Source organism: Ruditapes philippinarum, unplaced genomic scaffold, assembly GCF_026571515.1.
Source record: "Ruditapes philippinarum isolate M1 unplaced genomic scaffold, ASM2657151v2 ctg110_1_1_1_1, whole genome shotgun sequence".
NCBI classification, from domain to species: domain Eukaryota; kingdom Metazoa; phylum Mollusca; class Bivalvia; order Venerida; family Veneridae; genus Ruditapes; species Ruditapes philippinarum.
The window spans coordinates 486563-500551 of NW_026856488.1; positions in this window are offsets into that span (position 1 = coordinate 486563).

A 13989-nucleotide genomic window follows, 5' to 3' on the forward strand; every position below is an offset into this window, starting at 1 on the left:
AACCCAAGTGGACCAATAAAATAGTCAGAATGGAATTTTAAAAAGTACAATGTATCTTATGGTATTCTTGGTCCGATTTGAGTCATTATTCACGATTAAAATAACGTATCTGGAAAAAAGGAGTGAGCGAATAATCTGAAATATTACACACAAGCAATTTCTCCATATATTCATCAAATGAAATATCAATCTAAGAAGAAGAAAAAAATCCAGTCTCGCCATCTCAAAAAAAACCTCAGTGGAGTACATTTTAACGTAGCTTCTGATCAAACACAGTCCGTGTCTACGGTACGGAAAGTAGGTGAGACGCTAAAACTGGAAAACTAAACGTCTCAGAGCTATGTCGCTCTTTTTTACTTTTTTAAACATTGTTTCTTTTCCTTACTCTGACAATAACAATTAACTCGAAAGTCCTCTGATTAAAGGTAAAAAATGTACATGTATGCTATAGTTTGCAGAAGTACCTTTCATAATGTTAATCATTGAATTAAATTGCAATGCAACCCACAGGGGATTCTGTCATTTTTACTTTCCCACTATATATATAATATATAAAGATTTAAGAAAATAATGACAGATTTCCCTGTGATGCAACCTGGTATGTGCATTTATTAAAGGCCCATTATGTCTCGCAAATGCTTTTATTTTCTTTCTCATAAAATATATTTTTGGTGTGAAAGTTACTAATTGGCTCAATTACCTGAAATTTCCTTCACTTCTGGTGCCTTTTGCCATTTAGTACATTTAGTGATTGTCAAAATACTACTTTGTTTACATTTTGCTACTTTTTTATATTCTCACACTCAGAGCTCCCTCAGGTGATATGTCGCTGATTTGTGCTCTAGATATATTATGCTAAAGGAGCGTCAATGAAAACTTCAAACGGTCTTTATTTTTGGTATGTGATAAATAGAATATTAAATTCATGTAAGTTTAATACTAAATTTATTGAACTCGGTGAATAAAATAATATTATGCTCGCCGATGGCTCGCATAAAATATTTTATTCTACTTGCTCACGATCCAGGGTTTTCTTTCCATTGTTTTATAAAACTTAAATTGGTCGTATTGTCCTAGAAAAACGAAGTAAAAAAAATATGCTGATTTGCACAAAAACAAGCCGGTTTCAGGATGTTATCATAAAAAATACAAATATCGGATCAAAAAAATTAAGGATCAATTTAATGATCAGGAACAATTTTTGTATCAACTGTAAAATGCCTATATCTCGTTAAATAACAATAAATTTATTCTAAAAATTTATAAACAGGCTATCTAAAGTCCAATTCTATCAAGTTTATATTAATTCAATGCGGATAAACAATGGAAAATATTTGAGATTTTTCAATTTGATCCTGATCTTGATCCTTAAACTTTAGTGAACATAGGGCCTGTCTCTATAATGATGGCTAACCACTTTCAGTTTCCAGCAGGTGAAGGGCCCAAACTTTTTCCAGAATGTAAACCACGTGAAACGATCGACTCGACTCTTATGACCATTTAACAATGAACAACAGTTTAATTTTGTTTGGCCTGCTCAACTAGGTCTTTTATTTAACAAATAATTTCATATAAAATTATGATAAAACAATTCAACAATCTTATTTCAAATGAAACATTATTGTATCAGAAAAAGTTGATTTTCAAATTAATAAACATGAGAGTCATAAATCTGTTATGCAACAATTCCACAATTATTTTATCAATAAACTAATGTAAAAAGGGAGAGTAATCTCCTTCATAGAAGAGTTGTTTCCCCTTGAAAAATTAAAACTTGTAATAGCTGTGCAAGAGTTTTCTCCCTTACATCATACAACAATCTATGTTTTTTTTAAAAATATGCCAAACTTAAATATTATCTATGATAAGAAGGCTGAAGTATGAAGTAAATTAACCAAACATTTAATGTTGTTTACAGCTTCATGTTGATACCCTTTAAAATGTTTAAATAATGGGCAAGTTTTTTTGTACAATGAGAACAATGCCCAGCAATCACAATAACTTCTTCAGATAAGCTAAAAATCTATGTTGTAATAATAGTAGATGTATAAATAAATGACTTTTAACTGGATCAATCTTTAAAGTTTGCACATAAGTTTTCTGCAGCAGTACATCATTTGAAAGAACATAATTATATAATACACATAATTTAACTACAGGAAAAATGTGTATTCAATATCTCCTGTTGTGTTTCTATGCAGTTAATAGAGGATATTGAATGAGGGTAAGATCAATACTGAATTTATTGCAAGAGTTGAATAAAATTATATCATGCGAGCCTTTGGCGAGCATAATATTGTTTTATTCGACAAGTTCAATAAATTCAGTTATGAAATTGCACAAATATAATATTCTATTTATCACATACCCCCAAAAAGTCACCGCAGTTTTCACTATGTTTGGATGGCCAGACAGACAGACTGACAGAATGAGGGCATTTTTTCTAATATCCCTGGTTTGTAACCAGCATATAACACTTAAGAAAAAGCAAAATGCTTACACTAAAGACGAGATAAGTTAATTGAAATAAAGATGCTAGATTAGTGAACATTATCATACATGATATGAGTGGTGACAAACAACAATTATCTCAAGTCTCAAGTAGATACCATATATTTATTTCATGCTTTCCAGTGTTTTATTGTAATATATCAGATGATTATATTCTGATAAACCACTAGTGAAATTTATAAAATATAATTTTCACTGTAGCCGGACTATATCCAAATGCTGATGAAAAGAAAATCATAACTAAATGGATTAACAGGCAAAAATAAATGCCGTCATTCGTAAATTATGATTCTTTAGGAAAAGACAGTCGATGTTACCATACATCATATTAAAAATGTAACAAAATTAGAGAAATTTAACAGAACTATATTTCAAAATTGATGATATGACGTCATGATGTTATGACGTCACAAAGGAGAATGCGCGACGTTACGCGGCAAAATCAGTGGAAAATACTTAAAATCACTTAAAAAGCATGAAATAAAAAGAAAATTTATTTGTTTTTCATATAAGATTGAAATATATTTCATTCGTGAACACCAGCTATTATATTTTCACTCGTGGCTACGCCACTCGTGAAAATATTGCATCTGGTGTACACTCAGTGAAATTATATTTCAATCTTACATGCAAAACAAACAAATATCCTCTATAGAATCAAAGATGAAAAGTGAAAAATATAACAATTTTCAAATATATAAAAGTAAAGTTTATTTTTGTAACATAGTACTCCGTCCCAAAATACAACATGACATTGCAATGGAAAATACAATATACCATTTAAAGTAATAAAGAAGAAAATAAAAAATAAAAATCTAACAATTTTCAAACAAATTCCAATTTCAATATGAAAATTTAAGGATGATAATATAAAGGTGCTAGAATAATGCACCTATGAAGTGGGTAATGATAAGAAACATATATTCAAAGTTTAAAGTAGATATGCTAAGAAATAAAGAAGTTGATAAAGAACATTTTTTTTGATGAAAATTGTAAGTTCAAGGGGGGTAAATCTAATAAATTTGGTACTAGATTTGTGAACCTTGACATGCATAATCTCTGTATGGTCATGATGCCATCTTTTCATATTTTAAGTTTCATAAAAATGTTTTCAGTACTTTTGAGTAATCACAAATTTTGTTATATTTGCCATATTTTAAGTCTATTTGTTGCCATAGCAACCAAATTTTTCAACATAGGAAGAAAAGAACATCTTCATAATTTCCAGACTGCCATTTACCCATATTTCAAGCATCATTAAAGTATTTTCATTACTTTTTGCATCACCACGGGATCCAGTTTGGTGGACAGACGGACATGCAGAATGGACAGAGGGTATACCCAAGTCACCTCTGGTTAAACCGATAAGGGAATAAAAACAATATTTATGTTTCAAATAAACTTAAAAAAATGATGAATTTTTAAAAATGTGTTAAAAACACCTAACATTTCAAACTTTTTACACTCGGCCCATTTTCTCAATCCATCAAAATGTTTCATTTTCATATTTTGCTTATGTTACTGCTTCCCTGTGGTAGAACATAATTTGATACAAAGAGGGTGATCTAATGTCAAGAATGTAATAAAATAATGAATATTTAATTAATCTTTTATAAAAACTGCTCAAGTTGATGGTCTTTACCAATCATAAACAATGTCTTAATTGGTTCTTTTAGCAATTTTTGCAACACTTCAAAAGCAACATGCTCCTCTACCCGTCCCCCACACGACACTGCCCACACAACACTGTATCAATCACTTGCCATATATATACAATTTTTAATGTCACAGTATCAATTCACATGGAGATCCTCTATCAAATATTTAACAACTTGTTCAGCAAGCATCAGTCCTGTAAAATATAATATTTGATTTATAATTCATAGTGAAAACCATCTTTGGAAGAAACAGTTCAAGTTTTTTTTCATAGAGTTTGAGTCTTTGTCACTAAAGTTATTTTGCTACTTATAGCATTACACAAATATTAATATATCAATCAGCTTATCATAAAACAGAGAAGAAAAAGAATATCTACTTTTTTCAAAGGACATATAATCATACCATAGGCCAATATTGTAGCAAATCTGGTATGTTTTTTTTTTTTAATTTTAGGCATAAGAGAAATGTGATGTGAGAAACATTTTTAAAAGCCATTACAGGATAGGAAATATAAGCCGCAATCTGTAGTCCCATTCCCAAGTTCCTTAAAATAGAATATACATGAAAAAGGAATAATTATAAATATTTTACTTTTAGGCTCTAAAACAGACCTCTGCTTAATATTTTACTTATATCTTTTAAAATGTTTTTTGCAAACGTAAACCCCTGTAAAATACCGAGAATTTCTGCTCTTAAAGGAAGGATTTTATATCCTTAAAGCAGCTTGCCTCCAGATTTATGCCAATTTCCATGAACATGTATTACAAAGTAAAAGATTATTAAGTGGACAAAGAGTGCAGACACTCACAATTCATGTTAATTACCATAAAAAGGTAAAATAGCTCATAATGCTGCAATGTAAGCAAAACAAAAGAAATATGGTGATAATTACAATGAAATCAGTCCTTAATTGCGCACATGTAAATTATTACATGAATCTCGATGCTTTTCCTTTTCTAAAAATTGTACTACAACCTTGATTGTCCTGAAATAATTTGACTCATTTGGAGGCATGCAGCTTTAAACACTAATTCAAAAGTAAGAAAAATGGTGATATATATAATTTTCAATATCATTTATAAGAATATAATGTGTCATAATTGACTCCAATTCCAAGATGTTCATGAAAAAGATAACATGTACACAAAGATTATTTTTACACTACAAATTTTAGCCTTGATATTAAATTCACTCACAGAAAAGATGGTTTAAATATGATGGCATTATGTCAAAATTGACAAATATAATCTAGCTGTCCTTGAAATGAATATATAGATCCATCTTTACTGGTAACATTTTCAATTGTAATTTAAGGGACTCCGACTTGAAGGGACCAAAATTTTTTTCAAAATTTTTGTATAACTAGATGTGTCACTCCATTTCCAGAAATAATTAATTTTATTGTGCAAAATGGTCCAAAAAATGAAAACTGTTGCAATGCTTTTCACTCAAATCAGCCAAAAATCGCATAAAATATTGATTATCAATTTAATAATGTGTGTATTTATATAATTATCATCTATTGTTTGGTTTCAAATTTAAGAGTACAAGTTGATGTAAGAAAGAATTTCATAATTTATTATTTAAGGCTATTGGACCTCAGTGGAGTTCCTTTAAGGTTAATCATCATTTATATATGGTTGATAGTGAACAAAGTATATTGCTTATTTGAACCATTTAAAGTAAAACCTGGAACTTCACTGGGTGCCAAATTTGTATTATCTTTCTGGATTTAACTTTAAGGTAGTCATACTGTAATGCTTACTTGCCCAAATTCTTTTACATTGGCCAATATCGAAATAATTGGTCATTTCAGGAATGAGATTGTTCAGTCTTTGGTATTCAATAATTTTTAACCATTTATAATAACCAGAATTAAGTAAATACGGGTAGTGATAAAACATGAGTGATTGTTTATAATCTATTGCCAAAGAGTTTGAGAAAATAAAGTTCCGTACTGACAAATGTTAGAATTGTTTTGGTGGGAAAGCATTACCTTAAAGGGAGACACAGGCAAAATTTTCATTTCTTTGTTTTGAATATTTTATTCATTATTGTGTAAATGTCCTCAAAATGAATACACTAGGGAGTCACAGGAGCAAAACTTTTCTTCTTATAAAGAATAAAATGTCGGTTTCCTAACTTGACCCGCGTGGGTCAGGTTAGAGCGTTAAAATTTCACAAAAGTTGTTATAGTGAACTCTGGAAACATTAATGAACATGTCAAATGAATTGCTTAGACTTGTTTCAATCATACAATATCCACAATATCTGTATATATCTATATTTGCTACTTCCAGGGTTTGTTCAAGTCACATGACTTGTTTTAAAACTACTCGGTGATTCTGTCCGCGTCTAAATTTCGTTCAACACATGTAGATTTATGCTTCAAACCCAAAATATATAGAATTTAAACAGAAATTCATGCTTGGACTTTAAGAAAATGTCGTTTTAGCTTGATTTGAGTACATAAGATCATTTAAATATTTTTGTCATTAATTTGCCTGAGTATCCCTTTAAGACGACAATAACATGTCTTGGTCACATCTTGGAGGTTGATCACCATTAGGAGTTTTCCTGGATAACTAACCAGTTTCTCAACAAATGACCCGACTACTAACCTCAAATGATTTCAGAATCAGCAATAAGAGACAATTAAATGACCAGTTGGCACAGTATCTGAGATCAACTTACTTACTCCGGAATAAAAGAATATTTTGGGTTTTTCCAAGCTAATGAGGGGGTACATTTGCAGAGTTCCAAATAACATTGTCATGGTGAAATTATGCCATGTCAGAGGATTGAACCAGAGTGGATTATGAAAATGATGCTCTCCCTAATGAGCTAGGCAAGCAGACGGACTTGGTTTCAACAGAAAAAACATGGTCATGAACATTTGTGGGTCGAATTTATTTATATGCATTTTCAAATGAAATGATTTTGGTGTTTATGTTGATACACATCAAAATTTGTTACAGAAAAACATGTTCAATATTGTTGGCAAAATGATTTGTTTTTAATTTTGCTTACATAATAAACTTGTCTTTCTTAAGAGAATCGAATAAATTCACAGCTTTTCCATGCTAACATATTACATTCACTTCAATAACCATGGTCAGATCTACAAATGTAAAAAGAACATAATTATCACAACTTGGTTGTTAATATTTTATCAGAGGCTCACTCTACACATAATGAACACGTTGGGCAAAATGTATAGTGTTTAAAATGTAATAAACAATCACAAATACAAGACTATTTTCTCCCCCTCTGCTTTTACCATGGCTTGGGACATGCTAGTAGTTAAAACTGCACACATCTGTGTATTTTTTAATTTTTGAATTCAGGATTTTTTTAAAAATTATTCTTTTTTCAATTCGAGTCAAAATTTGCTTTTTTATGGCAAATTAATAGTATTGATTTACTAATTTTACCCTAATATTAATTAAATATTACACACTGTTGATAAATAAAAACTAAGACATTAAAGGAAACATTGTCTTAATTCTGACTTTGTAAGTTTTCTAAAGAACATTAAATCTAAATATTTTACTAAATCATTTAGACATATAATAAAATATTACACGTTGAAACAATATGAATCTGTGAGTGTGCTGTTTTAAAACTAGGCAGCATTGGGAGAAGTGTTGAGATTGTCAAAACCTTTGAAGCTCTGAAATGTTGAATGGATTTAAGTCAGTCACTGTACGTTGTAGGGTTGGTCACAGTAAGTCGTAGGATTCAGTATCTATTCTAGAAATTCAAAGGTACGGGTGAATTTCCCCCCTCATTAAAAAATAGGTTGTTCAAAAACAAGGGGTGCCAGTAAAAGAGTAATTGTGTAAAAGAATTCAATGTTGTTTTTATCAATTTATATTTTCTTAAAAAATAAAAAGGTAGCTAGATTGGGTTTTTATTCGTACAAACAAATCAGCGACTGCTCATCTAGAATATGTCTGCAGCTATTTTTATCATATTACACATTATTATTAATATTGAGTAATGAGTAAGGGTTAATGTTATGTGTTAAGGTTAGAGTTAGGATTATTGAACATAACTTTTGCTGCAAACAGATTCTAAAAGTGCCGTCACAAACTTTATAGAAAAATTAAAAGGAGTTGTCAACAAAAAGTATTGATTTAATTTAGCAAACTCCTCCCAATGATTACCTCCCTTGGCAGATTGTAATCACTATACTAACAAGGGGAGATCACTGTGAAGGAGATTGTTTATTTAGTTCACAATTACCTCCCTTTGGCTTCCCCGTGTTCATGTAAACAAAATAAGTTGTCTAGACGTTTATGCTTTTTGAGAGAACTGATGAATTTGGATGCAGAATTTCACACATGGGTTTCCAAAATGTGCGCAATCTTTGAAAAAATAGTGTGAATCTCGCATTAACAAGTCCTAGAATAGACACTGAGGTTTAAGTCACAAGTACACATCTCCCACCATTCAACTGCCGCCAAAGAGCTTCAATAAATGCCTAATGTCTCTATCTGACCAATAACCGGAAAAAGTTTTGGTCTAAGGTTGCATAGGCCTAGTAGTAAAAGTAAATTAGTCAAAAAGCTTCCCCCATCTATAACTATAGGGAAAGCCACGACTGGTTCGTAAAGTCTTGTAAATTGGTCAATGTCATGGTCAATGCCATGATAAAAGCTAGTAAGATCAAATGTTTTGATGGAGAGGTTTGTCACAACTGGTATATGTCAATGACCAATGGTCATTACCTACATAATCTTTTCTGGTCAATAAGTGAGGAAAACTTTGTATAGAAAAGAAAGTTTTGTAAAGATCTAGATAAAGTTAGATGAGAATAAAGTAGAAAATATGTCATATATGCACTTCCCCTTCATGGCAGAACTATGATGGGGAGGTACAAACAAACAACAATCATGTATGCCAGGAGACCTGAAATTGACTTTCTACAGAATGTTGATCTGTCTAGAAAGTCAATTGCTTTCTTATCTTTTTTCATCTACATTTTCTCGATTTTCTTTTATATTCATTCGCTTTTCACATATGATGAACTATTTTTGCTTTCAAATTATATTTCATTCAACTCTCCTCTAGTTCTTTTCATTTCATTCAACTCTCCTCTAGTTCTTTTCATTTCATTCAACTCTCCTCTAGTTCTTTTCATTTCATTCAACTCTCCTCTAGTTCTTTTCATTTCATTCAACTCTTCTAGTTCTTTTCATTTCCTTGACTCAATTATTCAATTGTTTCCATTCAAATTTCCATGTATTCTCTCCCTTTCCATTTATTTTCATTCATTTTTCACTTTCAAATTTCCATTTTTCAAAAATGTCTATTTCTGACCTCTTGCAGTTCCTTCATATCTTTCCTATTTCAAACAACGCTTTCAATTTTTCACTACACTGACTTTTCATGTCCTATTCATATCCTCAAAACTACACAATGTTTTCATTCTCCTATCTTTCCAGGAAATTCACTATATCTTTTTCTATTCATTTCACTAACCACAACATATTATTCATAATGAGATTTATTTATGTCCCTCCCACCACAATAAATACAATATTTCACCTATTCAATATTTTACCTCTGTTCTGTACTTGCCTCATCTTTCACAATGCTGAGCAAATAAAAACATTGCAATTCTTACCACCTTGTCTCTCGTCTTGGTAACATGATGGAAAATATCATCTAGTACTTATTTTTTAAAAAGAGAAATGCTAGTTATCATACATTATACATTCCTTACAACTAATATATTCAAATAAATTATTTTAACTGATAAATAATAATGATATTTTACTAAATTCTTTACTTTTTAAAGTTTAATGAAATAACTATGAAAGGTCGGTGGTTCTCGGTCGACATGAAACAACTTTTAATAAATGTTAATACATTTGTAAATCATTGAAACTTTCTTACTATATAATGGAATAATTGTCCCGTCAGATCAACACACACACACACTACACCATTTTCCGATGAACCATCAGATCTCCTACAAGAAAAATACAGAAGAAATTGTTAATATCATTATGATTTAATACAAGTACATGAATGATGACCAACTAGAGTATAAATGGCATTAATTAGACAAATTAACAAGAGCTGTCGGAAGGACAGCACGCTCGACTATTCTAAGTGCTTGATAGTAAAAGAGCCTTGATTATGTTAATTTTTTTAAGTTCACAAAAGGGCTAATTTTTTTTTATAAATTCATGTTATAGGCCTTAGAGAGAGTCTAATTATACAGTATTGGCTTGACTATTCGGAAGGTAATGTCACAAGGGTGTTTTATTGAATATAATAATACTAATTACCTATGAAAAATAAATTTGACAGACAAGGTACAAAGGCTTGTTATTAAGATGTTTTATCAAGAAATCACTGCTTTATTATTATGAATGCATAAAATTGTCCCAAAAAAGGCACAAAGTGACAAACCCTTCAGTAGTTATTGAGATAACAGCTTACAAACAAAACTTTACCATGAATTTCTAAGTTGAAAAAGGGGAGAAAAATCAGCCTAAATGCAAGATAGAATTATGGATCTTTGTCAGTGACCTACAATTATAACCCTAAATGCATATGTGAAGTTTTAAATAAATATCTTTAATAGTTATTGAGATATGTAAAACTTGCATGTAAACATTAACCAAGAGACTTAGTAGAAAAGGGGATATGAATCAGCCTTAATGCAAGATAGAGTTATGGAACTTGGTCAGTGACATACAATTATGACCCTCCAATTATGACCCTAAGTGCATGTGTAAAGTTTCAAGTAAATATCTTTGAATACCTTTAACCTTTAACCAAAATTACTAAGTTTCAAAGGGGCAAATAATTCTGCAAATATTGCAGGCAGAGTTATGCAATTTTTGCACACTGATGTACATTGTTACAACAAAAAAGTATTTTAAATTTCAATTGAATATCTCAAGCAATAATTGAGATATTTGACTTTACAAAAAAACTTTAACAAAAAAGTTCCAAAGGAGCATAATTCTGTCAATATTGTAGGCAGAGTTATCCCACTTGTCAATCTGATGTACCTTGTTACTTTAAATAAGTATTGTAAGTTTAAATTGAATATCTCAAGCAATAATTGAGATATTTGACTTTACAAAAAACTTTAACCAAAATTTCTAAGTTAAAAGGGGCATAATTCTGTAAATATTGTAGGCAGAGTTATCCCACTTGTCAATCTGATGTACCTTGTTACAATAAATTAGTATTGTAAGTTTAAATTGAATATCTCAAGCAATAATTGAGATATTTGACTTTACAAAAAACTTTAACCAAAATTTCTAAGTTAAAAAGGGGCATAATTCTGTCAATATTGTAGGCAGAGTTATCCAACTTGTCTATCTGATGTACCTTGTTACTATAAATAAGTATTGTAAGTGTCAATTGAATATCTAAAGCAATAATTGAGATATTTGACTTTACAAAAAACTTTAACCAAAATTTCTAAGTTAAAAAGGGGCATAATTCTGTCAATATTGTAGGCAGAGTTATCAAACTTGTCAATCTGATGTACCTTGTTACTATAAATAAGTATTGTAAGTTTCAATTGAATATCTCAAGCAATAATTGAGATATTTGACTTTACAAAAAACTTTAACCAAAATTTCTAAGTTAAAAAGGGGCATAATTCTGTCAATATTGTAGGCAGAGTTATCAAACTTGTCAATCTGATGTACCTTGTTACTATAAATAAGTATTGTAAGTTTCAATTGAATATCTCAAGTAATAATTGAGATATTTGACTTTACAAAAAACTTTAACCAACGCAGACGCCGACGCGGACGCTGACGCGGACGCTGACGCCGGGGCAACTACAATAGCTCTCATATTCTTCGAATAGTCGAGCTAACAAAATAGCTATCCGGTTAGCTCAATAGGCAAAGTGTTGGATTATGAATCAGGCTCTGGGGTTATAAAACTTTTTTTCTGAGTTCTGTCTCAAATCTCAGGATTCTCATTGGTCAGTGTACATTCTGTTGGAGTTTCTGACCAATCAGAAACCTGAGATCTATGTTTGAGCTTAAAGGATTTCTATGTAACCTTGGACCCTGGTGACCTGACTTTGATTCCCTGACAACGCAGGTCACTTTCAATGTGATTGATCATGAAATTCTTCCTATGGTCATTCACACTGTACCGCTGCCTTGGCATGAACAGAAGTTATCAGTTCCTTGTGAAAAATCAGGCAATCAGTACTGGTAAACATGCATGACAGCAATGCAGTGGCCGAATTGAGCTCTGGTAAATTTAATGTGGCTTATTGCCCTGATCTGGGGTGAAAACTACCAACCACCAATTTTATCAAAATAACAAGACCAGCATGCTCCCCTTTAAAACGAAAGAAGAAAAGGGGGGCAGAATAACTTGTCCTTGATAGCAGGCAAGGATTTCAAGTTTATAGCAAATGTTTGATGCTTTTGTTGTTAAATATAAAGAAACTATTTTAAATTTAAAGGGAGACAATTAAGCAAAACTAGTCTGAGTTATCTGTCCATTAAAAATGCATATTAATTTGATTCAGCATTTTTTAAGTGAATAATTATAATTATATGATAGCTTATTGGATATGAATCTTAACAAAAAAAGCTGAACGAGAAATTTTGTCAAAAAAGAGCAAAAAATTGATAGCAAATGGCAGTAGCATGTTATTCTCTATAAATCATATGAGCCGTGTCATGACAAAACCAACGTAATGCGTTTGCGACCAGCATGGATCCAGACCAGCCTGCGCATCCGCGCAGTCTGATCAGGATCCATGCTGTTCACTAGCAGTTTCTTTATTTGTTATAGGGTCTGTAAGCGAACAGCATGGATCCTGATCAGACTGCGCAGATGCGCAGGCTGGTCTGGATCCATGCTGGTCGCAAACCCATTATGTTGGTTTTGTCATGACGCGGCTCAATTATGCATTCTACTTTGCCATATGTGTAACTGTGACAAATAGAAGCTGTCATCGATAGAGACGATATCAAAGTAGGCATATTGTTAATATTTTTGTAGATCAATAATCGATACATTTGAAAAATCAATAATTTTGATTAATTGGAAAAGAAATGAAAATAACTAGAGGAGAATCCACTGTCCACAAATTATGAAAATTCACCCAAAACATATAAAAAAGGAAGTAGCCATTATTCCAACACTAAGGCGTTCTTACATAATGAATATTATTTCTTAAGTTACCTTCAATAAATTATATCATTCTGTGTATGCATATTCAGTTTGCTGAGGCCTAAAATAAAATGAGCCGTGTCACGACAAAACCAACATAATGCGTTTGCGAACAGCATGGATCCAGACCAGCCTGCGCATCCGCGCAGTCTGATCAGGATCCATGCTGTTCGCTATCAGTTTCTCTACTTGTAATAGGGTTTGTAAGCGAACAGCATGGATCCTGATCAGACTGCGCGGATGCGCAGGCTGGTCTGGATCCATGCTGGTCGCAAACGCATTATGTTGGTTTTGTCATGACACAGCTCAAATATTGTTCCCCCTCCCACAACATACCCACCAAAATTACAGCTACCCAAAAAATTTAATTGCCTAGCAAATTTTTTTTTTTTACTAAACATGGAAACAGAGGGTGTTAACAAGTGTGTCACATCTTTATTTTAGTCTCCTGTTTTTATAATTGTAAAGATAAAATTTGGATATATGTTGAATAAATATGGTTCTAACCTTTTAACAGATGTTAAACATTCACAATTTGTTTAATATATAACTTTTACCATATAACTTTGGAAGGCAAAAATATTTTGGATAAAAAAAATGTTATTGACCAACCTTACCAAAACTGGTGTGGGTCGCGGA